This window comes from Cydia amplana, chromosome 22 (genome assembly GCF_948474715.1).
Source record: "Cydia amplana chromosome 22, ilCydAmpl1.1, whole genome shotgun sequence".
Lineage (NCBI taxonomy): Eukaryota > Metazoa > Arthropoda > Insecta > Lepidoptera > Tortricidae > Cydia > Cydia amplana.
The window spans coordinates 5267844-5291489 of record NC_086090.1 but is presented as its reverse complement, the minus strand read 5'-3'; the positions used below and the strand labels follow the sequence as shown (position 1 = coordinate 5291489).

The window sequence follows — 23646 nt, the reverse complement described above, 5'->3', positions numbered from 1 at the left end:
AGGTGGTGGTTTTAGATGGCCCCAAATTTTTCTGTTTCTCTAAAGAGTCTAAAGCGATTGATTAGTAACTATATTGAAACTGGGCATTTCTGATCTCTTTAATCAAGTTTAATCGATAAGTATATTATTTCCTTCTTATACCGTTGCAGGACAAAAGAAGGATATATTATATGGAAGCTTTTTTACGCGTAGCCATTTTGTCTCTCACTGTTGCTATTTTAGTACACTCAGGTTCTTGAAGTAGTTATTAAGTATAGTCAGATACAAATTTATCATCATTGACTTATCTAAAGATTAAATACCATTTGTTCAACACCCACTTATGGGAATTTACTATTTGTACCTACAACGGTTACAACAAGATGTGTCCCTTGTAATATACATTGTAGTTTAGGTACATAGGAATATTATTTTGTCTCCATATTTCATATCACGAGCTATCCTAACGTTAATGACCCCATAATATCGAAAGATCCAATAATGGAACTCCGATAACTCCATGAAATGAAACGAAGAGCAATATGTTGTAAATTTGATTGCATTGCAGAGAAATGCAAGCGTGAGCTCGGCGTGGGTTTGTACCATGACAAGTGTGACCACGACATTGCTTTTTATCTTTATCTATAAAGAACACCTTAAATCAAAGGCCGTACTAGGCCGTCGCACTCCCGACCCGGCATAACACGTGCATTACTCACGAAATATTTTCATAAAACCGAACCAAACGCACCCGTCCACCCTCCCCGCGCCCCCGCCGCAAAACCAGTTCAGTTCGTGCCCGGCCGTCGAGCGCGTTGGTTGTACCGTGCCGCCAGCCCCGCGTTCTTACGAGACAAACATCTTTTGTACCCAAACCAGTGCTGTGGATTTCATGACCTGTGCAGTGTGAGATTGTGCCGATTCTTATTGTGATGTTACGTGTACGTTATGTTCTAGTGTTGGATTTGTCTTGAAAACTGTGCGACGGGTCCGCCTAGCCGTCGGACGGCTCTCGATCTCGGGATATCATTAAGGTATTTATTGTTACACCGGCTCATTGTTGTAAGGATTTTTTCTTCGTGTCGAGCTGAATCGATAGTCGTGTGGGGCTCGGGGTCCGTGTAACCGAGCTGGAGATTCATTCGGTTTTAAAACGACATCATTCGGACGCTATTTGCATTATGTGCATGTTATGGGTTCTGAGAACGGGTTCGTAACTCGAGGTGTGGGCGAGTATTAATTAGCCAGCTCGATGTAACGGTACCGACCACTTAACGATCTTTTGATAACTTCGGAGCTTTTGTTATTGTAGGTACTTTCGGCTCGATTATAATAAAGCCGTGTTTTTTGCTCGATAAGTCGATAGCCGGCGCGAGATTGCTGGACCGTGAGATTTTTTGAGATAAGATTAGTTTAGCTTTCATAAAAGCTTTGCGAATTACATCTAACATTTTGTGAAGATAAAACCTAAAATACCAATGTATCTGCAATCCATTAGATTCAAATATATTAAAATATAATACACAAATCGACCAACAATAATTACAAAATCCACAAAAACTTCTTACAATATTCTCGGCATAGGTATAACCTCACACTTGACGCACTAAATACACAATCCACACTGTCAACACATACATGTGACATAAACATCCAAATAATGCTGGCACTATTATATAAATAAACAATTGAAGTCATATTTACGACAAAATCACAAACAACGCGGCGTAGAAAGCGCTTTCTCGATAGATGGCGTCACTAGTTCCAAGTAGCCAAGCTTTCGTTATAACCTCACATTTACGTGTTCCGAAAGCTATTACAATTTGAGGGAATCTTTACTGTTGTTAATTACACGTAACAATATAATTGATGGCTTTGGTAACCTGATTTTACAGAACTTTACCGCTTCGGAGTTTTGATGCCATATTCGAATCACTTTTATAGAAAAGAAACACTTATCTTGATTTGATTGAAGAATACACCGATTACACGTTATTCGTCGAGAAATAGTAGAAAAACTACGTATTAGTCATTTTATAATGCTTATTATTCACGGAATAATTACACAGCGTCGACTGAGTGTCCATTTCGAAAATGAAATGTCAAATGAGTGTAAGTTTTTTTTTGGTGTTGTCATTATTTTTATAGGCACAGGTTTTTGGCATACAGCCGAGTTGCAATTTTTTTCATTTATTTTATTTTCCTTGGATTTGAAATGTGTTTTATTTTAATGTTTGTTACATATAAAGTCAATTAGTTTAAAAATGTCGTTGACACGCTGCACAATTAAAAAAAATTGAAACTTTTGATTTTGTTAGTGTAGGTACTAGTATTTCTCCAGAATGATTAGTTTTTATTAAATAGAAAGATTTTACATAGGTTATTTGTACCTTCACTTGTACCTATGACGTAGTGGAATGTACAATTTTCATACATATTTTTGGGACATTTTTATTTTCATCAGGATTGAATCAATGATATTATATAACCATAGATAGGTTAACTCATGCTTGAGGAGCACAAAAAATACTTCCATAAAAATCTGTTATTTTTGATTAATTTTCTCATTCCATCCATCTTTGTCACACTCGTTGTTAAACATAAGGTAGACAACCTTTTGTTTTCTTCTGAGTGTGCGGGAGCTCGTTAGCACGTGCACATTTCTCGCTTGTCCAACCGCGTCTAAAGACAACTTGTCCAATTTGTCACAAGGTACGCGCTTCAATTTTGGAACGCCTATAACCTATCTTGAGTTATAAATCATTGGATTGAATATGCTAGCTAGTGATTCTGAGTAGAAAGAACCCAAAAACACCAGGATCCGTGAGAATCGGGTTTTCATTATTTATTTTAGAAAACGCCCATCAAACTTAAAAAGCGTTAAATTGTTTATCTATGTATCTCCTGTCGGTAGCTATGTTATCAGGTATATTTAACGGCCGTAAAACAACTCGTATCTTCATTGTAATTCGAATTTCGGACAAGTAAGATCCAAGTCATCGTATTTTATTATTTAACTTTGAATACATCGGATCGCATAATTTTATAGACGTTTTAGGGTTACATTTACAGCAAGATGAAACCGTTGATTTAGTCGTAAAATGAGCCATAAAGTATTGATGGCTGCATATAAGATTAAGTTGTGGATTTTGAATCGGTAATACGATAGGGTCATATTTTGCAACCATTTCCTTGTAAAAAATATTCCATCCAACCCACGCTAAACGCTTTTTTACTTCTATTTGTATTAAAGAATTTAAATGTTTATTTTATTAGAAAATGCATAGATAAAATGGGTTATATTTTTTAAATGGGAGATAAATTGGTAAGTAAGTGGTCTTTTAAATTCGTTTTACAGTTTTCGGATATAAAACCAAAGAATAAAGTTGCGCTATAAACATTTTATACCATATAAATGTGAATTACGTAAGCAAGGTTTCAAGCGTGTGGATTCAAAGGCCCAGAATTACTTTACCTATCAAGAATTTCTAGGTTAGGATCATTAATCAGAATTTAGGTATAAAAGTGATTTATGGTTCGTCTTGTAGCTAGAACGATTTTTTGACAATAACAAAGCTTTCGCTTTAGCATTTCAACTTTACACAGCCACAGCACAAATAATAGTACAAAATCGAAGTTTGACAGCGATTCAGGGACGAATCATGCTATACCTTTCTAATGTATGGCACTATCCCTTTAAGCTATTTAGGGTTGTCAAAATTCAAGTCATTAGCTGATCTGTGGCCGTGCACGCAAAAGGACGTCTGCTAATCCTAATAGTTGCTTGGAGCAATGCAGAGCCAAATGGAGCCGAGTTTGCCCGAAAGGAAGGAGTGTCTCCCCACTGACACAGCTACTTATTTGAAAGAAGTGACTGTTGTTGAAGCGAAAAAAGTGTAAAAAGTGGACATGTGTTTTCACTTAAAACGCTTTTTTCCGCAGCTCGAATAGCCTAGTTAATTTGCCGTTTAAATAAGGCCGGAACTCGAACCGAACATCGGTAGTCGACAGATGTCGACGTGTCGCTCGCCCCAGAGCTAATTGCGATGAAAAAACCGTGATTTACGTTCTAGGGCATGTCGGAATTGATGCATCGCTATAACGTTCTACGCCGCAGGCGACGTTCGAAATTTGATTTGAATTTTTGAAATATTGTTCGAAATATTTGGATTTATGGTTTCGGAAAGACATGCGTGTCGGAACTGCTATTTCAATGTACAGTCGACGTCAAATATATGTTTACATTTTTCGCCTAAGGAGTAAGGTGCAAAAGTGTAAACATATCTTTGACGTCGACTGTACAATGGATAGTCAGCAAAACTATTAGTTTAGCACCCCTCCCTGCATACATATTTCTATAGGTGTCGTACATGTCGAGAGACTTTGGCGATGAATTTCTTAGAAAATATTGACAAATTAGTACAAACATCTTTGGGAACAAATCAATTATTTTGATTTGTGTTTTTTTACTAGTCACACTAGCACACTAACTTCACCACTGGAGGGCTTCGTCACTATTTATTTAGTACATAGGTAGGGTAATTGTGTCTGTTTGCCGTCCAGTGCCTGTTTCCGTCCACTTGGCGGAGTTGCTACAAAGAATTGCGGAAAATTTGAATATAAACAAGCCTTCTCACACATGTTTGGATTTGTTGCAATCCATAATGTCTAAGCAATATTTTTACCAAAATAAAAGTGTTATTTGACAAATAGCGGCTTTAAAAAAAATTATGTAAGTGGCGGCATTGCATCCAGAGCTTGAAAACGTCATTTTGCAAGAAAAAAAAAGTGTTGGCGGCAAATGTTCACGGTAAGTTTATTAATTAATTTAACTAGTTTAAGTTACGTTATTGGCACATACTGCAACTTAAAAGTATAGTAAACGCAATTTTAAGTGTTTTTTATAGTTTTTTCATAATAATCTTTGATAAATTTAGTGGACGAGTACTGACATACTAATTTTGAAAAATATTTAGTTTCCGACCACACGGACGGTAACTGGAACAGCTAGGTGAGTATTTGTTATGATCGTTTTACTTCAAAAGACTTATAAACTACTATATATTTTCTCTTAAAATGATGTTTCTTGCTTATAAGATTATACATTTTAGTTTTCGTCCACGATTTTGTCAGTGTTGCTTGATTAAAATCATGTTTAAAATACGTGGTCGAAAACTAAAAATAGCTTTAAATATTGTTTCAGTTTCCGTCCATGTACTATGAGTGGTGTAGACGAGATTTATTATTACATGATTACTGAGGGCGAAAATAGCAATTCGTGGATGAGTTTCGATTTTGTTCGACGAAATGAAAGAATTGAACTGAGTCCGACAATGAGACGATTCCACGAATTGCTATTCCCACCGGAGCATAGTGGTTTGCCCCAAATATGCGAGGAAATAAGTTAAAATAGGCAATTAATTATTTAAGCATCAAGCATTACTCGAATCTTAATATAAAAAATGTCAAATCTTACGATTTTCCCTCCTTAATATCTCGCGCACGAGTGTGGAGCGGGCTTTAAAATAATTGAAATGTCTATGATTATTAAGCAGTATTTACACGATGTTACAAAATAGTCCTGCAAGAATGAGACATATAATTGTCTCCCTATCTCGCTCTATATCCTACAGCATGAACTGATAGCTGTACCAGGCCGTGTGGATGCTGGTTTAATAAGTATCTGTTTTTCGCTCTCACTTAAGCCCCGCATTCACACTCCTACCTTGTAGGCCGCCTCGTAGTCCGCCTCGTTGGGTAGGATTGTGTATGGGGGTTGTAGACTACGAGCCGTCCTACCGTTTAGCCGTTTGTAGGACGGCTCGTAGTCCACAACCCCCATACACAATCCTACCCAACGAGGCGGACTACGAGGCGGCCTACACGGTAGGAGTGTGAATGTGGGGCTTTATAAAACTGCGTCCTTAAAAGCCATCTCTTTCTCGCTCTCACTCATGGGTGCGGTTGTCTGTTACACGGCTTTAATGGACGTACATACGGCGGATCACCTTACACACGATCGAACGTGCGCCGGACCGCAAAGTCACGGTCCGGGCGTCTGTAAGGCCAAGCGCGCACCACGATTTTAATTTTTGCGAGACGATTTTAGAATCGCGCTGTAATTTATCGCAGAAAATTCACTGCGCGCACTGCGATGAAAAGTCGACGATTTGTTCATTCTCGACATGGATTTCGTACCAGTCGCCAGGCGTGAAACAATATGCAATCGCTGTATGACTGAGTATTTATACCACAAAGGTGATCTCCTTCTATTTCTATAATTAAACGGTCAACATCTAGCGTCTCATCTTGTGACTCCATTGGAGAAGCAGGTTCCGATATGTTGACTCTTGGAGAGCGAAATGCCGACTGAGGTCCGGGGTGCGATTTTATTATCGCAGTGCGCGCGGGGCCATACAACTCCGTATGCTGCAATTCACTTTGTGACAATGGCGTCGCGAGCAGTCGCGGAAAAATGTGACAAATCACAATTTTAAAATCGCTGCGATTTTTTTGTCGCATATGCAAAACAAAACTAAGTCGGTACTAGTAACGTACATAGCTTAAAAATAAATGATTCCTTATTATATTGATATTATATATTATAAATGCGAATGTAACACTGTTTGTCGGTCTGAGTCCTGAGGAAGGAAATATATATAAATATTTATCACGAAAATAACCATTCTACGCGGTCGAAGTCGCGGGCAGAAGCTAGTAACTAACTAAGAATTATCTATATAACATAAAAACAAAAAATAAAGATAGGTATAATTGATTTTCAATGCAATAATGCACCCTACAGTACTTTTTCATACAGTGGACGAAAACTGACTCATACGTGGACGAAAAGTAGCTCACAGGCGGACGGAAACTGAAATAACCCTACTTTTTCAAAATATATTTTTTATAAAATAAACCGTAAATATTATTTAAGGTCACGTAATATTAACCTAAAATAGACAATATGAGCAATACAAACAAATATAGCACATTTAAGTAGGACTACTTAAATATTTTTTTTTAGCATTTCAAAGTAGACATCTCCTATAATTGGACGGTATCTGACACAATTACCCTACATGGCATCCATTTCAATTTATTAGTACAAACTTTAGTGTTTGTTATCTGGCATTGCAATCCAAAGTCACACTATGTTATTAGGTTTCAGAGAATTGAAATCGCATCTCAGACAGATGGCTTGAAGTAAATCATGATTAAAATAGGTATTTACCGACTATTTATGTTACCAAGATCTGTATTACAAACAATAAGCATCTCAAGATCAAAGTGGCAATACAATTTACAATTGTAATTAAGTTTAATATTACGCACGTCGTCGTAATTTATTTACCTAACTATCGAAATGATCTTTGTGGTTACAAATACCAACATCCAAATATTGGAGCCTAGGGCGTCTGCCACTTTGATCTAGGCACCCTAGGCAAACCTTGCTAAAGCAAATATTTACACACCAAACACATAGTTGACCCTTAGGTATGTATATGAGTTATGGCCAGATTTTCGGCTTAATGCTTTTAATACTCGGGATAAAATATAAATAGGCGTTAGATCTTATTTGTTGTTCGTTCCTTGACTACTCATTAAATACCTAAAGATCCCATTTAGCACAAAAATACCATAAGACATTAAATCTGCTATAAATGATAAGTTGTAAATACATTTTCTAATGAAATCATGCCAGTCCTTCTAAATCGGCATCGGAAGATCAGCGCTGGAAGTCGCCAGCAACATGCTGAGATGAGGCAATTTCGTGACACTTTATTTTCACTATGCTCTTTTTGTGTATTCTCTGTGTGTCTACGAATAAACTATTCTATTCTAAATCCCTGCCTAAAAAAGTAACTCTGTCTATCTGTTAGGTCTCTCTTCACGCTTAAACTTCTATACCGATTTAGATGAATTTCCGTACGGAGATACTTTGAGGTCTGAGGAAGGACTTAGAATTGTATTTATAGTTTGTCAAAGGACTGTCTCATTTCAAACACAGACAGATATCATACTATCTTTGTCTTACACTAGTACTAGCACCCAAACGAAAAGGATGAGTACCTAGATAAAGTTTTTTTTGTTCTTGTTTACTGGCAATTTGGTTTGACCAACTATATTAATCGTCATCATCCAGAAGAAGTCGTGGGCAGAAACTAGTTTAATATTATTTACAGAATTCACGTCCAAACATTTTATAATGTATTTCCCTAGTCCCTACTAGTCAAATCAGTTTCTTTTTTAGAACTGTGAAAACGATTTGCTAATATGGAATTTAATATGAAACGTGACGTCACGGTCAACTGGGTTGACTCAACTCGCCTACTTTTTAACCGACTTCAATTTCATAGAAGGAGGAGGTTCTGTATTCGGGTTAGGCTATTTTTTTTTTTTTAATGTACGTTCACCGATTACTCCGACATCCGTGGTCCGATTTGAGTAATTCTTTTTATATTTCTTTTCGATTTATTAAATAGAACTTGTGTTTAAAAATAACTGCTATCTATATTTTTCTAATAATGTCTGGTGCTTTATTTCATGCATGGTGTGAAATAATTTATTTTTAATACAGTCAAATACCCTATTGTGTCGCATCCATTAAAACATATTTTCTGGTTACTTTCACAAACGAAAACATTTCCAAAAGCTCGAAACGTCATCGGCACGTACCGAGATTAACGAGACGTCAGACGTGACTGCGCTATCAGATCCTGTTGACGCGTTACTCATTATTGTCAGCCCGACGTCATTATTGTCAAACGTCGATCTAGTTAATGATACTGTGACACGTTTCCAATCATTACTTAAGGTCACGTTCGGATTTCAACTTACGTCATTACTGCGGCAGCGATGATGCTGTATCTGTCAAGGTTTTTGATGAATGACGGACTGAACGTTATTATCGCGGCAATGCGGCGGCCAACGTCACTTATTTATTCAAGGAAATTTATACGGCGACATCAAAGCCGAAGCAGTAATGTCTCAACAGTAATGCTACAGTTGACATCCGAATGTCACCTTTATAGATTTCATGTGTCGTAATAGCCTTTGTTTCGGCGCAACCGTCACCTTCATTTACATAGAAAACTAATTTATAAATTTCCGACTTTGGGACGGATTAATTAAAGAACGTTGAGTGATTATTACTCAGCAACTGTGAGAGTTTAATGTGATTGATTACTAAGCCAGCTAGTACAGAACCCTGTGGTACTCCATACTTGGCGTCTTAAACCGTTTCACAACGCAAGAAGATTAAATTCACTTCGCCTAATCAGATTTAAAACGATGATCGAACGTTCTAGTTAAAAGGTCAGCATTTACGACCCAAAAATGAAATACTGGACCGTCCGTTACAAGTACAAGATAGCAAATCTTTTTACCGTTACTGAAGCGGTTACTCCGTATCTCCGCTTAGATATACCAAGTTGACCAAGCGCATTGTCAAAGCTTGTCTGGGTTAATTATGACTGACAATCTATTGTATTATGATAAGGCTGGTTGACGAAGAAAACTGTTAGGTATGCGCACGATCTTAATTGATTACTGATATGCGTTTGGTTACATAAACGTCGGAAGATAATACTATAACAGTTATAAGTACCTACACTATTAAGCCAACGGTATTCTTAGGGCTTAGAGCGTTAAAGCTTGTCCATTAGGGAAGTGGTAGAAATGGAAGATCAAGAAGTCATTAGCTAGAAAGTGTTTACGGATGCATAAACCTACATGTAAGAACGCTTTAAAATGATCATTTTTCCGTAAATTACCAAACACAAGCCATTCAACTACATTCTCTAAAAGCACAATAACGACCGTGCATATGAAAGCACAAAATTATCATTTACAAGCTACCACATGCCGTTATTTCAAATTCAACCTTACTCCAGTATTGTTAGGATACAATCGATGAGTTCAATGAAAAGAATTGTCTCGGCTAAGACGGGCTCACTCACGTCTTTCAAACCGAGTTGAGTGGCTTTCTGCCTATTTATTAAGTCATGAAGATACCTTAAGAATTTTTCTCGTCATTTCTATCTCCAATCTTCGATACTTACTCTCTGAAGTATTTATGATGGATTTGTTTTAGATCTTCCATTTCTTCCTTAAATTCTCCGTTGAAAATTGAACCGTTGCGTGGTATTTTAATATTTTGCAAAACTGCCATTATTAGTGTAATGGTGCTCTTATAATTTGCGCTGCCATTAAGTTCGCCAGGTTTAAAGAAACGTGTGAATTTCCCCTGAGCGCTTCAATGCTATATTTAAGTGCATTATCTGCACTTGAATTCCTCGGGTCATTCAAGCAGCTGTTTATGTTGCTTTCTACCTACCTGAGTTGTTAAGAACTGTAATCTCGAGTTTTGCAACATTTTATTGTTTTATTACACCTTGGGTCTGGAGTGCGTAAGGAAGTAACATTACGGGATAGGCCCGAGGCGAACTTGTTATAAGAAAGCAATTTTATTGTTCGGAAAGCTCTGCTCGGAAATAATTTTGGTTGCCGTTAGGACCCCAGTTGAAAGTTTATTGTGGTTGGAAATTGTTTTGGAATTATAGAGTTTTGGGTGTTTTGAATCTATTTGAGGTCGGTATTAATATCTGGGATTGATTGACTTTGTAATAAGATAACGATCGTCCTAAAATAATGGGCACACTGGTATTAAAAGAAGTTGATGAAGCAAAATAAATAATAAAAATGAAACACAATGTATCGCATCAAGTTCTAGGGTCCAATTTATAAAGTTACAAGTTACAACAAGTATCCCTGGTCAAAATTCCCTCGTTATTGATCAAGTTCGCCATTTAAGTGTTACTATTAATAAAATGGGGTCCTGTGTGTACTATTAATAAAAGTATTTGCTAATATTAGATGAACTTTTCGGCGTGGACTAGACTAAGTGGAGCGAAAAAAGTTCACCTGATATAAGCTCAACCATTCTTAAAGGTGATTTGGTTAATCTGATTAGGTTATTATATGTAGGTTGCTTAAACTAGTCAGTGACTATGAAATAGGGAATACTAGCAGTAAGTATAGTATAGGATCTAAGCCCGAAAGATTACAAAGCAAAAAACTGGCTTTTCAATCTAGCAATCAGTTGAACAAACGATCGATTTACGTAACACCGCTTTCCGACCCCCAAATCGGAAACGCGTTAAAACATTCGATGTTTTCACCAGGAGTTTTTTTTTGCAGTGTATTGAATTTCTGCAATAGCTGTGGCGGCGATATTTGCGTGCGGAAGGAGTAATGTAACAATCCCCGCGACAGGGTTGTTAAATCGGCAGGGCTCGGGAATGTTGGTGAGTCAACCGTCTTGCCGCTAGGGTTTTACGAGTTTCGTATGACTTCGGAATCGGCTAGATCGAGGTTATTTCCGTGAACTGATTTGGGAACTTTCGCGTCATCAAAAGTGGGAATCTGTGTGTCATTAAATGGGATTGTAACGTTTGAGATTTCCTCTTGGACAGATTCGGGATTTGTGGGACTCTAGATAAATTCTTGAATTTTATTTCGACAGAAAATCATGCCAGGACGTGTTGAAATTTATTTGCCGAATTTGGTAAAATCGTTAAAGTTCACAAGCAAGATCTGTTATGCTGATTTCAGCATTATGTCCTAATTTGATAGTTTGTATCACGTTTAACCGTTTAATATTATCATTATTATCCATTGTCTGCAAATTTAGCCCTATCAAAACTAATTCTAACGTGCAATACCCACGAGTATTACTATTATCCTATTCATATCAATAAGTGTGTGTACTATTATGAGAGTTCCTTGCTAATCCTTAATATTTAACAAGTGTCCTCCACTTTCGCTCCCCTTATTAATACCTCTGTCATCGGCGGGCGACATCAGGTAAAAATTACCGACCCTTCCGAGACAGACAATCCGACTTCTCTCTCTGACGGTCTACGAGAGAACAATCATGAGAACGTCGATGCTCAAATGTTTACTCTCGGAATGAGAAAAATTAGGAATATTAAAGCACGTAGCAATGTTTTAAGGTCGTATCTTCGGAGCACTTTAAATACAATTGAGTTCGCGTCGCTCTGCCGCCGAGTTAAATTGAGACATTGAATGTTTGCCATTTTCTTTTCCCTCCAATTTCGCGCCAATAGCAAAAGTAAAAAGGCGCCCGATACCACCAACACGGAACGCAATATACGACCTCGCCGGAGAGAACAATTTCCTTTAATGTTTTCATGAGTCTCGGGAACTAAAGACCCGTGTAACAACGTATCTGTTCTGTGCCTTCTAATAGCAGTAGACCGAACAAACTGCCAAGTATTAAGTTTTACCAACCATCTGCACGAACGTCACGTCTTTATGACTACTTATTCTTTGTCCTCATGAATGCTATAAAGGGATGGGTGTATGCGCGCGTCCCGCTCCCACGAAGGGACGTTCCGTTCCCCGCATAGGTGTTTGAAAAAATGGCGTACCTGAACCGGTCCCCGTTTGACATGTTTATATATTTTTCTTACTGTTGTGCTTGGGGGGTTTTTGTTACGGATTTTTCGATTGAGACTGAATCTCGGGCGTTATTAAAAAAGTTTCTGTCGTAATTTTCGCTGTGATTTTGTTGGATGTCCACGGGTTTTTGGCGATTTATCGTTTTGCTTTCGCGTTCATCGAGTTTTCGGCCGGATTGATTTATAGGGGAAATTTCGCGACATTTTGTTAAGTTTCGTTGATGGTGATAGGAGATTGCGTTAAGTTTTAAGTAGTTTTGCTTCGGCAATTTACTTGAAACTACTTATTAAATATAAAGTAAAACTTCGTGGAACTTCGAGAATGGTTTCATGCTTATGTTATGATTTCCGTTTAAGTCTTTAAAGTAGGTTAGGTTAATAGGTACACTTATGTAAGTCTGATAACCTAGACGAGGGTGAGGTACAATTGTGAGCTCTGTGCCTTTGATAACATTTATGAAGGTGACCTATTGAATAACTTGTAGAAGTTAGAATTTCATGGAACATTTTTGATTGGCTTCATGTTTTACAAGGTTAAAACCTCATAAATGCTCTTTCCATTAAGCTTTTATCGTTCTACGCGAACGATATTTTAAGCTTACTATATTAGCGATTTATTTATGTAAGCTTTAAGAAGATTTTGTCGATATTTTCTGCTTAAAACACTATTTTCTTTAGTACACAGCTTGTTTAATTTATTACTAATGGTAATGACGTATCTGTTTGCAACATCAGACATAAAAGTATCTTCTTTGACTTCTCTTACATTACAAATTATCCCTAAATCTATCTACCTCATTTGTCCACAACAGAAGTTAAAGGAGGCCTCAAAATCGGACAATCCAAAGCAGTCCTTTTGACGGGACACACACAAAGGCTTTCACACTAAATCCGGCAATGTGCTTCAGGTATAGGACAAAAAGTGTCCATGGTATCTTACGCAATTTCGTCATGCTCCAAATGCGACATCTGTATTTAGCCGAATAATAGTTACCTACCTTAATTCTTAACCAGTAATTCATGGGAAAGTTTTGCTCGAAAATGTACAATGGAATGAAAGTAACTGAAATGCAAGACAAAGACATAAATAAGAGGAAAGTCAAAAGTAAGTGGTGTTAAAAGCTCTGGTACAGAATGCACTGGATAAAGTTAATAGCGCAAAGTGAAATGGTACGTATTGCTATAGCAATAGAATACACTAAGAAGATATCAGCTAAAGAACTAAAGAATTTCTTCACACGGAAGAACGCTCAGATGTAAAGATAAAATCTGTAACCACATTTTATTACTTAAATGATTACTTAGAGGAATAATAGGAAAATGGGAGTATAAAGGCTTGGCCAGACACAGAGCGCGACTTGGCGCGACGCAGCGCCGCGTCCGCGCCGCGTGATGCCGACGCGATGACTGTTCAAACAGGGCGCGCGCGGACCGCGCTCTCAACACGCCCTCATCGCGCGCGCGAACGCGGCGCGGCCGCGCGGGAACGCGGCGCGGCCGCGCGCCACCGCTCGCTGCCTAACGTCCGATCCGACTGATGTGACCCAGCGCAGCGCGGCGGCCCGCCGCGTCCCGCCGCGTCCGCGCGGCGCAGCGCTGCGCGGACGCAAGGGGCCGCGCGGCGCGGGGCGCGACAGAAGCGGGGCGTGATACCGGCGGGACGCAGTCTGTTTGACGTCGGTAACCTGTTAGCATGTGCCGCGGTCGCGCGGCGCGGACGCGTCGCTGCGTCGCGCTCTGTGTCTGGCCAAGCCTTTAGAGACACTTTAATTTGATTTCAAAGATATCTCCATTTATTTCTATAAGCAAGATGAAGATAATGTATTGATCAGATATTCTTGATGATACCGGAATCTTGTAAGTTTGGGGAAATGTAAAGTCGTTTTTTTTTGTTGAGTTAGATTGTAACCTTATTTCTGACGACATTTATACCTAAGTATATAAATTATATTATATTTAGGTTAGCTAGATAATTTCTCTTTGGACACCTTGTTTTTTGGGTTAATTATACTAGTATCAATAGTATTGAATTGCATAGAAGGTGGTTATTTACTTTATTTCCTTTATCAACGTGGCCTCCTAGTTTAGTCTAAACCATGTTTTAATTGTTGAATGCACTTAATTTTTTTAAATAAAAAAGAACATCTCAGCAGACATGCATCGCAATGCAAAACGTAAACCCTAAGTGTAAGGCCTGAGTGGACGCTCGAAGCGGAGCGTTCGGCGGGGCGTGCAGCGTGGCGACGGGCTCACAAGTAATTTGAGCACCGTGCACTAAGGCCGCTTCTATACGCTTGCATTTCTTTAACATGCACGCCGCGCGCCCCGCCCCGCTGCACGCCCAACTCGAGCGTCCACTCAGGCCTTACCTTACACTATACAAAACACGAATGCTAATAAAATCTAATTGTTCCGGCTGCATAACCCGCCACGTTCATTAGCAAAAAACGAAATCAAGCATGATGTCATTCCGAGATTGATTAATGATCTTGATCGCAGAATTAATACTAATTCATCCTTTATTATTACCGCGGCAAGGATCATTAGTTCATTAGTTATCTTAAATGAGGTATTAAGGTTTTAATACGAGAGACAATAGACCTACGGGTTGGTATGAAAGACTTTTAAAAATATAGTACCTACATACCTATAATAATTTATATATAATTTGAGCCTATATACGTCCCACTGCTGGGCACAGGCCTCCTCTCATGCGCGAGAGGGCTTGGGCTATATAATAGTCCCCACGCGAGCCCCTATGCGGATTGGGGACTTCACATATACCTTTGAATTTCTTCGCAGATGTAGGTCATGCAGGTTTCCTCACGATGTTTCCTTCACCGAAAAGCTAGTGGTAAATATCAAATGATATTTCGTACATAAGTTCCGAAAAACTCATTGGTACGAGCCAGGATTTGAACCCGCGACCTCCGGATTGAAAGTCGGACGTCATATCCACTCGGCCGCCACTGCTTCCTACATACATATTAAACTTAATATGATGTCAACAGAAACAAATGAATCGCCGCCTCTTTAAAATCCAATGTGACATCGGATTCATCTAGACAGGACCACCCGCACCCTTGGTAATTGACAAAATTAACTAACCACTCATAACTCTTATTGCTACGAAATAAGGTTCTAAAAAGATCAATTTCGTGATTTAGAAACGTTTCGATACAAACATTGATTTAAGTTTTGTTCCGCCGTTTGATTCAAATTTAATAACTTTGCTCCAGTTTGGTTCCGCCATCGATATTTCTCACGCTCATCTCGCTTATTTATAAATCTGGGACAGAAGATCTTAGATCGATAGGCTGTATTAAGACCGGCCTAGTTGACATAGACCACGTTTGACCTAATTCTAAATCTAAGAGATTACGTCAATTCACGTATCTGCGAACATCGAAAAATCGAATGTTTTCTGTCCCTTTCACTCGAATATGCAAGAGCGATAGAGGCAACGATTTTCGTTGTTTTGATGTTGGCATACTGCCTTCAGGTAAGGTTAACGAAATCAAATGCAAAAGCATTACGAATGTACAGCGCTCATACATTTATATTACCTTCTTAATTTGGACGGTGTGCTTCCCATATTATGCGGTTATCAACGCACTTAAGATGAAAGAATTAAGGTTGAGTTTCCTGTAATCTAAATGTAAATGCTAGAAACGATAACAATGTTTGTAGGCATCCATTAGGCCGGGAAGGAAAAAATGCCAGAAAAAGTTGCTGCGCCAAAATCTAGGAATGTTTTGAATGTGACTTTGGCGGAGCGATGCTTTATGCTTTGTTTTTGCGGATTCTTGAGAATGGTCATGCTAAATTATTTGGATGAAAAAAGACAGATGTTTAACTTATGTTACGGTTCTGTGGTTAAGGTTTGCTTAGCCATATTTGAAGTTAAATCTACCGAAACATTTTTTACCACGCTTGCTAATAAACTGTACCCGCTATAATTAGCATACTTCTAAGCCTAAGGGAGCTTGCTACTTCAGCCGTATGATATTAAAATTCGCTGTATAGGGTATTTGACTACTAGTCAAATCAGTATCTTTTTTCGGACTGTCAAAACGATTTTCCTACTATGGAATTTATGTGAACCACTAGCATGTGATGTCACGATCAAATAACCTACTCTTTATAGTTTTAATACGGGTTTAAAAATAGAAATTGTCTCTAAAAATAAGTGCTGTCTACGTTTCTCTATTAATTTTCTGGTGCTTTATTTCATGGTGTAAAATAATTTATTTTAAATACAGTTAAATACTCTAATACAATTTATTTTAAATAAATAAATAAGCATTTATTAGTTACCTATTGAAGTTAAAGTACAAGATTCAGCACACATACTGATACAAATATACGGACTTACGGAGTGAAGCTGTGAAGAGAACAACATGTGTAATAAAAGTGTGTAAATAAAATAATGAGGCGCCAGGTGATAAACGCACACTAAAAAATAACCACTACCTTTTACTAAACGACTCAAATAGTTTCATCTTAAACTTTATCTTGCGCCGGCGCATCTTTGTGCGCGTGTCAATGCGAATCGACTACAAAAGATTTACGACCTCACTACTAAGAGCTTTGTAAATCATCCCGTCTCTGTCACGCTCGATTAGCTACGTACGGGAGAGATAAGGATGGCTGTACGTTTCGTTGTAGTTAGTTAAGTGTGACTGAGAAAGTTCAACGGATTCTCGAGGTATTATTAATTCTCCGCGACAATGAGAGCGGTTGATTCTTTTGAATTTTGTACAGTCAGCAGCAAAATCATATTTGCTAAACGGGCGAGGTGTTCAAGATTACCTCGACACGCTCTTATTCTCTTAACCATAAAGTCGCGTCATGATTATTTTGAAGACCTCGCCCGTTTAGCAACTTCTGCTGCTTACTGTACTTACATTGGTATAAGAAAATGTGATAATTTTGGATATGAGATAATTTTGAAAATATCTCTTACTAAGCTAACGGCCTCTTATGCTATTAAACTCCCTTCAATCGTGTTTTAATGTATCACCTTGTATCGTAAATAACTATGTAGTAAATATGTATTAAGTCTTAAGATACAGAATTGAAAATTGGCATTGTACGAGAAAAATACATTACATATTTGATTTAATGAAAACATATAAAAACTCAAAAATGCGCGTTTTTCCCGAGATAATACCTAGCTAGATCGATTTTTCGCCCCCGAAAACCCCTACATAACAAATTTCATCGGAATTTTTAGAGCCGTTTCCGAGATCCCCGAAATATATATATAAATAAATAAATATATAAGAATTGCTCATTTAAAGGTATAAGATAAGATAATTGAAAGTGCGTACGGCGAACAGTCATATTAATGATGTGTCAAGAATGATTCACACACAACGATACGTAACAAACATACAAATGAACACAATTGAATACAATTTATGTTATAGGCACCGTTGCTAACATAGGAATGTAGACTCTAAAGTAAAAGAAATAGGATTGAAAACGTATTCTCAATGGAACCAAAATGACGATTGTCATGCAAATTTTTCCAGACAAATGAGCAAGTATAACAAACGTAATGACGGTTAGTTAGTCACTGGGAAATACTAGGGTTTACTATAGTCTAGCTTGCCATTTTTGCCTAAAAAGGCAATTTCATAAGATCATGCCATGATTTTTTTAATTTGTTTTCCTAATTTATATAATTCTTAAGATTCTGAATTGTACATTTCTACATTTCTTGACGTTGTATCTCACTTTTGGACATTGTAGTTTAGTGTAAGTAGCGTTTTGACTTTTTAGTGACGTTTGTATTTTTTTAGTGTATGTTCCTAATGTAATATATTGTACTGTACTGTATGACTACCTAATGAGTTAGGATGTAAAAAAAAATATTCAAACACAATACTGTGTTAATGAAAATAAAGAATTGAATTGATCTAAGTGTGGTAACCCTATGTAATCTCTGGCTATGCTCCGTTTTTTTCAGTTTCTATTCTTTTTTCATGATATAGGTGGCAAACGAACAGACGAAGCGCCTGATGATAAGAAATTATCGTTGGCCATGGACACATGCAATACCAGAGCGGTTGCAAGTGCGTTGCCGGCCTTAAATGAGTACCTACGCTTTTCTTTACTTTTCATCTTAAATTTTCTGCTACTGATAATTTATACACGTCATAGTTCTTCGAATAAGGACATAATTACTTTTACAGACTGAGACTCACAAAGTATGTTAACATCAGATCGGAGAAAAATCATTTGTTTGCTTACGTTAGCTTAAATAGCCTCATCGATTGATTAACAGACAAAAAACCCCATTTCAACACTGATCGATAAAAAAGACGTATGTTTTAAGTATTGTCACGGCAGTTACGACCTTTTCAAAATTAAAAATAGGTTTCACGTCCCGAACTTTTCGAACAGTTGCCTCTCGTCACTCAACGGGTAAACATAGACTCGAACAAAATTAACCAGTGCACATAAAAACATCTTTTGTCACCTTAACACCCAACGCTGACAGACGAAAATGGGATCCCTTTCATTTTCCCAACGGCAAACTTAACATTGTCAAATACGATTCGAATAATAATTGGGATTTGTACTTAAAGTGAACGGGCTTGAGTTGAATTTGGAATGTGATCGAATTTAAACAGTGGAAGCCAATTTTGTTAACAAAATATATGGAAAGTTACTTTCAAAAACGCACATAATGTCGGTAGTGTTTTTATGTAGATCCGACCTTTTATTAACAACTAGCGACCCGCCCCGGCTTCGCACGTGTTAACAAACCTTCCTCTTGAATCACTCTATCTATTAAACGGCGGCATCAAAATCCGTTGCGTAGTTTTAAAGATCTAAGCATACATACAGACAGACAAACAGACAGACAGCGGGAAGCGACTTTGTTTTATACTATGTAGTGAAGTTGTTTTGGTCTCGAGTGGAACCATTTGCGAGTGATGACAGAAAGGGAAGTGTCAAAAACTTGGGAAGACACGAGTGACATTTGTCGGGATGATATTTAATTTCATTTTATTTATGAGGCGACAGTGACAAACATACTGGGATAGTTAAGTGACGAAATACTGGTAGCTCAGTTAAATAAATTAATAGAAAATTGATAAGAATACTTTGAATAATGTTAGGTCGTAATTATAACGATATTCAATTAAAAAATGTTGATAAATACCTGATACTTAACGGCGAATATGCATTAAATATATATGTGCACTTTTACAGTAGATTTCATAAATATGTATACATTTCATCTTAGGCTTAAGCAATAAAGAGAAAAAATGCATAGATATTTATGAACTCGACTGTTCTAACTAAGGCACTTTGTTCCATTATGACACTAAGTATTCTTGAGTTAGCAATAAGTGCAATAACAAATCATTTATGGTGAATTAGATTAGATGGTATATATATTATACAATCCTTAAAAAAATTACCTACTTAAAAGTATCTAAAGTCTATTTTTTTATTCGGTAGACTGAAATGACAGTTAATAGTATGATATGACATTTCATGTCCATACTATTAACTGTCATTTCAGTCTACCGAATAAAAAAATAGACTTTAAATTTTAATCAATTTAATCAATAAACTACAAAGTTCCTGAGTTTACACGCAAGTATATAAGTACCTATGTTTATATTGTTTATCTAACAGTCTACATTAATGTGCCCTTAGAATTGACTTTATGGTCAATCCTAAGACTTTACATCTGTAATATCTATTACAACCAATATTTCTCAAGTTATACTACCTACTTATAAAGTTAATTATACATTAATTAGATACACCATCTTTGTGCAAAAGTGCAAAGAACGCTTTAACTTAAGCATAATAATAACCTTCGGAGATAAAATCTTCACGGCTATAAGCTTGCATATTCTCAGATGTAAAAAGTTTAATTCGTATTAAAATGTCAATTTCCTGTTATAGACAGGTTTAATCCGAGTTTAAATAAGAAAATATGAATATATAATTAAGCTTCAATGAGTACGATAAAATTGCAATGTTTGATAAACAAGACAGTTATTACATGTCTTATATGTCTTGAAAATATTGTAGACGCCTAGGTTATTCGTTATAATAAATGCGCACTGTAAGTACTTAATTTGCGCACAGAAAATTCTACTTAAGTACCGTACATACATTTTTCATCGAATCTTTAATATGTCCGCGCTTTTCAAATTTTTCAAGTTCTCAAAATTTAGTGCACTGATTTTTATCAGTAGTGTCTTGTCATAAAACAAGTAATACACAACTTAGCCTTTTTTGTATTTTTTAACTTTGTCTCGATAATATGCTTGTATCATATGCCATCACAGATCGGTACCTCCTGAAAATAATCAAGGTTTTTAATTAAGTGTAGGTACGGTCGGTGCCCCCACGGTGCCCCAACTTAAGTATGGCCATACCAATTATATAGAAAAGTGTATACTAATATTAGGAAACCGAATGTGTGCAAGACTCTGTTTATTTATATCCTTTATTATGCCCGAAAGACTATTTAAGCTTGCACAAAAATACTCAATTAGAAATTGAGTCTCTCAATCTCTCTCTATATATAGAAATTGAGTCTCTCAAGTTGCTGAATCAACTCAAAACTCTCAAAGATTACAAGATCAGCTTGTTTAACAAATATTCAAATTGTAAAACAATTCAAATAGCGTCCACAAATACTTAACTCCTACAATGCTCTCAGTCCTAGTATGTGTATATAGCTAATTTATTTAAAACTATGCAACAGTCTAGTCTGGCACAAAAGAGACCCCAAGTTGAAGGATTAGGGGTGCCAGCCGAGGCTTTAACTCTCACGACGACGGATATTAAATACGTAGGGCTGGCACATGTAAGTTTGCAAATGAAGAAGGAATGTTTTTTGTCAAATATTTCATTTTTGATACAAGCTTTTATCGCTGGTTGTATTTTTTTCAACAACAACGCTCATCGAGACTGCGGCAAACCCAAACACAATTAGGTTGTGTTGTTTTATCACAGAGTTCCTATGGCATGGCCACCTGTGTCCATCCTTAGATCAGCTCGGTGTCACCATAATAATTCAATTTATTATTCAATTTATTATTCAAGCAAAATGCAATTTTACAGGACTAGCCTAAGTCATTACATTTCTTATACCTAAGTTCAATTATAAGTAAAACTAATAACAATAAAATAAAATAAATCAATCAATAAAATAAATCAATAAATCAATAATTTCATAAGGAGTAGGTCACAAAAATACGTCTTTAAACATTTAAATCATTAGGTTAGCAACTCGCATATTTTCATACAATCTTTCTCAATAACCGTCCAGCCGTCCGCAAACAAATCGCAGGAGTGTTGCACAGCACCGAGCTTATTGAGCGTGTTCAGCGCTCGGTAAACGGGCGAGTTGCGCCGCGAGACCGTGCGGGCGGGAGGGACCGCGAAGAGACGCAGCCGGTCTGCACGAAACCGGGTACGCTCGTCCGGGACAAACAGCCGACATGCCTCGCCAACTAATTCGGGGCAGTCCAGGCGACCACGCAGGATACGAAGCACAGTTATTAGCTGGTCGAACAGTCTGCGCGTCGCCAGTGCGTTGTATCCTAGCGTGCCCTGCAGGTAGGCTGTCGGATACATAAAAGGATAGTACCCGTACAGTTTCCCGTACAATAGTTTCAGTACCCGTACAATAATATAGCTTTGTCACCCAATCTTTGTCTATATGTACTGTCGCCATCAAATACACCAGAGCGGTTAAGGTGCTCATTAATATTTGAACAAAAGTGCGTGTTCAGATATTTGAGCATCTCGGCTACTCCGATATAGGTATCTGAAGGCGACTGAAGTTTCAGCTCCATCGAATAATGATGAGTATGCAAGATTTGACCAGAACATACATACAAACATTGAAAATTAAATAAAAGCTTGTAAAAGCTGAAGTTACAATTGTTCAAATGTAAATGTGGTAAGCATAGTGAGTAAACATTTGATAATTAAAAGAGAAACTTGTGTACTTAATTACAAAACAATTTATTCATGTATTCAAATAGAAGCTGCAACTGTGTGGTTTGGTAATTAAGCTGCTGATAATTACGTAAAGAATATCTGATCAGCTATATATTTCTAAAATAGGTTACGTAAAATATAAATCAAAATCCATCGTCTCTTCAAACAATTCCAAAATTTAATCCAGGCTTTGTACTAAGTCCCCGTGAAATTAATACAAACAAAAACAAAATTTTCAATTTGGAAAGAATTAAGCGTTCAGCCCTTTTGTGTGGTGCCCTGGCGGGGTCTCAGTGCAAATCCCAGTTTGATCGACTTCTCAAGAACCGTTCAAGTGACTCCTAGATTCTGCCCGGCTTTAGAGCTCCCCTACATTACCATGTAACTAATAGTTTTGTTTGTTTTGCAAAACAAGAGACATCGCGAACATTATTAAAATACCGTAAGCTCAGGTAACTATTACACTCCTTAAGTAACTATGTTCAGTTTTTAACTGATTCTCGACGAGCCTTTTATGATTTGTACTCGTAAATTTATTGTTGAGCTTAGATACACTAATGCTCTTTCTATATTTATATACTCAACATAATTCGAAAAATACTTATACATATTTTACTGGAACTTGAATTTGGACCATAGTTGTAAGATTAGGACTAAAGTTACCTGATTTTACGGTAAACGATGTTAAAGTTAACAAAATCGTTGATGAAGATAAAGACAGTAGTGCTTTCTAGTATTGCACATGAAACCGGTATAACAATACACGAGAAAGAAATTAAGAGGATGGAAGACGAAAAAAGTGAAAAATTTTGGAAGCTCGTATATCTTATAATAATTAGAAAATATAGCAAAATGCAACAAATTGTGTACAAAATATTGAGCAAAATGGGGAAGGATTCATGGAAAAGCGGTCACGCGCGGTCGTCTTCTCATAATGAAGATCTATTTAAAATCATCATATCAGGACACCATCATAATTTCTCCATCAAAATACAATACAAATCGTAATGTACACAATACTAAAGTTACGGAATCATAAATGAAACAGTAAAAGTGCTTTCTAATATTGCACACGAAACAAATAAAGAAATCGTGCGCATTGATTAAAAAGAGCGATCAAGAAATTAATGAAGAGCTAAAATAATTGACAGACACGATTGTAATTTCTCGTCTCAAATGCCAAAAACCACTT

The 23646-nt window shown here is 37.1% G+C and overlaps 1 protein-coding gene across 4 annotated transcripts in view; it reads left to right on the top strand.

Moving 5' to 3' along the window:
- Positions 1 to 513: 513 nt before the first annotated feature.
- Positions 514 to 23646, top strand: part of LOC134658370 (latrophilin Cirl) — a 450032-nt gene continuing 426899 nt past the window's right edge. For 2 of the 4 annotated variants that reach the window (XM_063514011.1, XM_063514012.1), the window contains exon 1: positions 514 to 1013. The gene's annotated coding sequence lies outside the window, so the exon portion shown is untranslated. The remainder of the gene's footprint in view (positions 1014 to 23646) is intronic. The other 2 variants (XM_063514010.1, XM_063514008.1) reach the window with 1 other exon arrangement.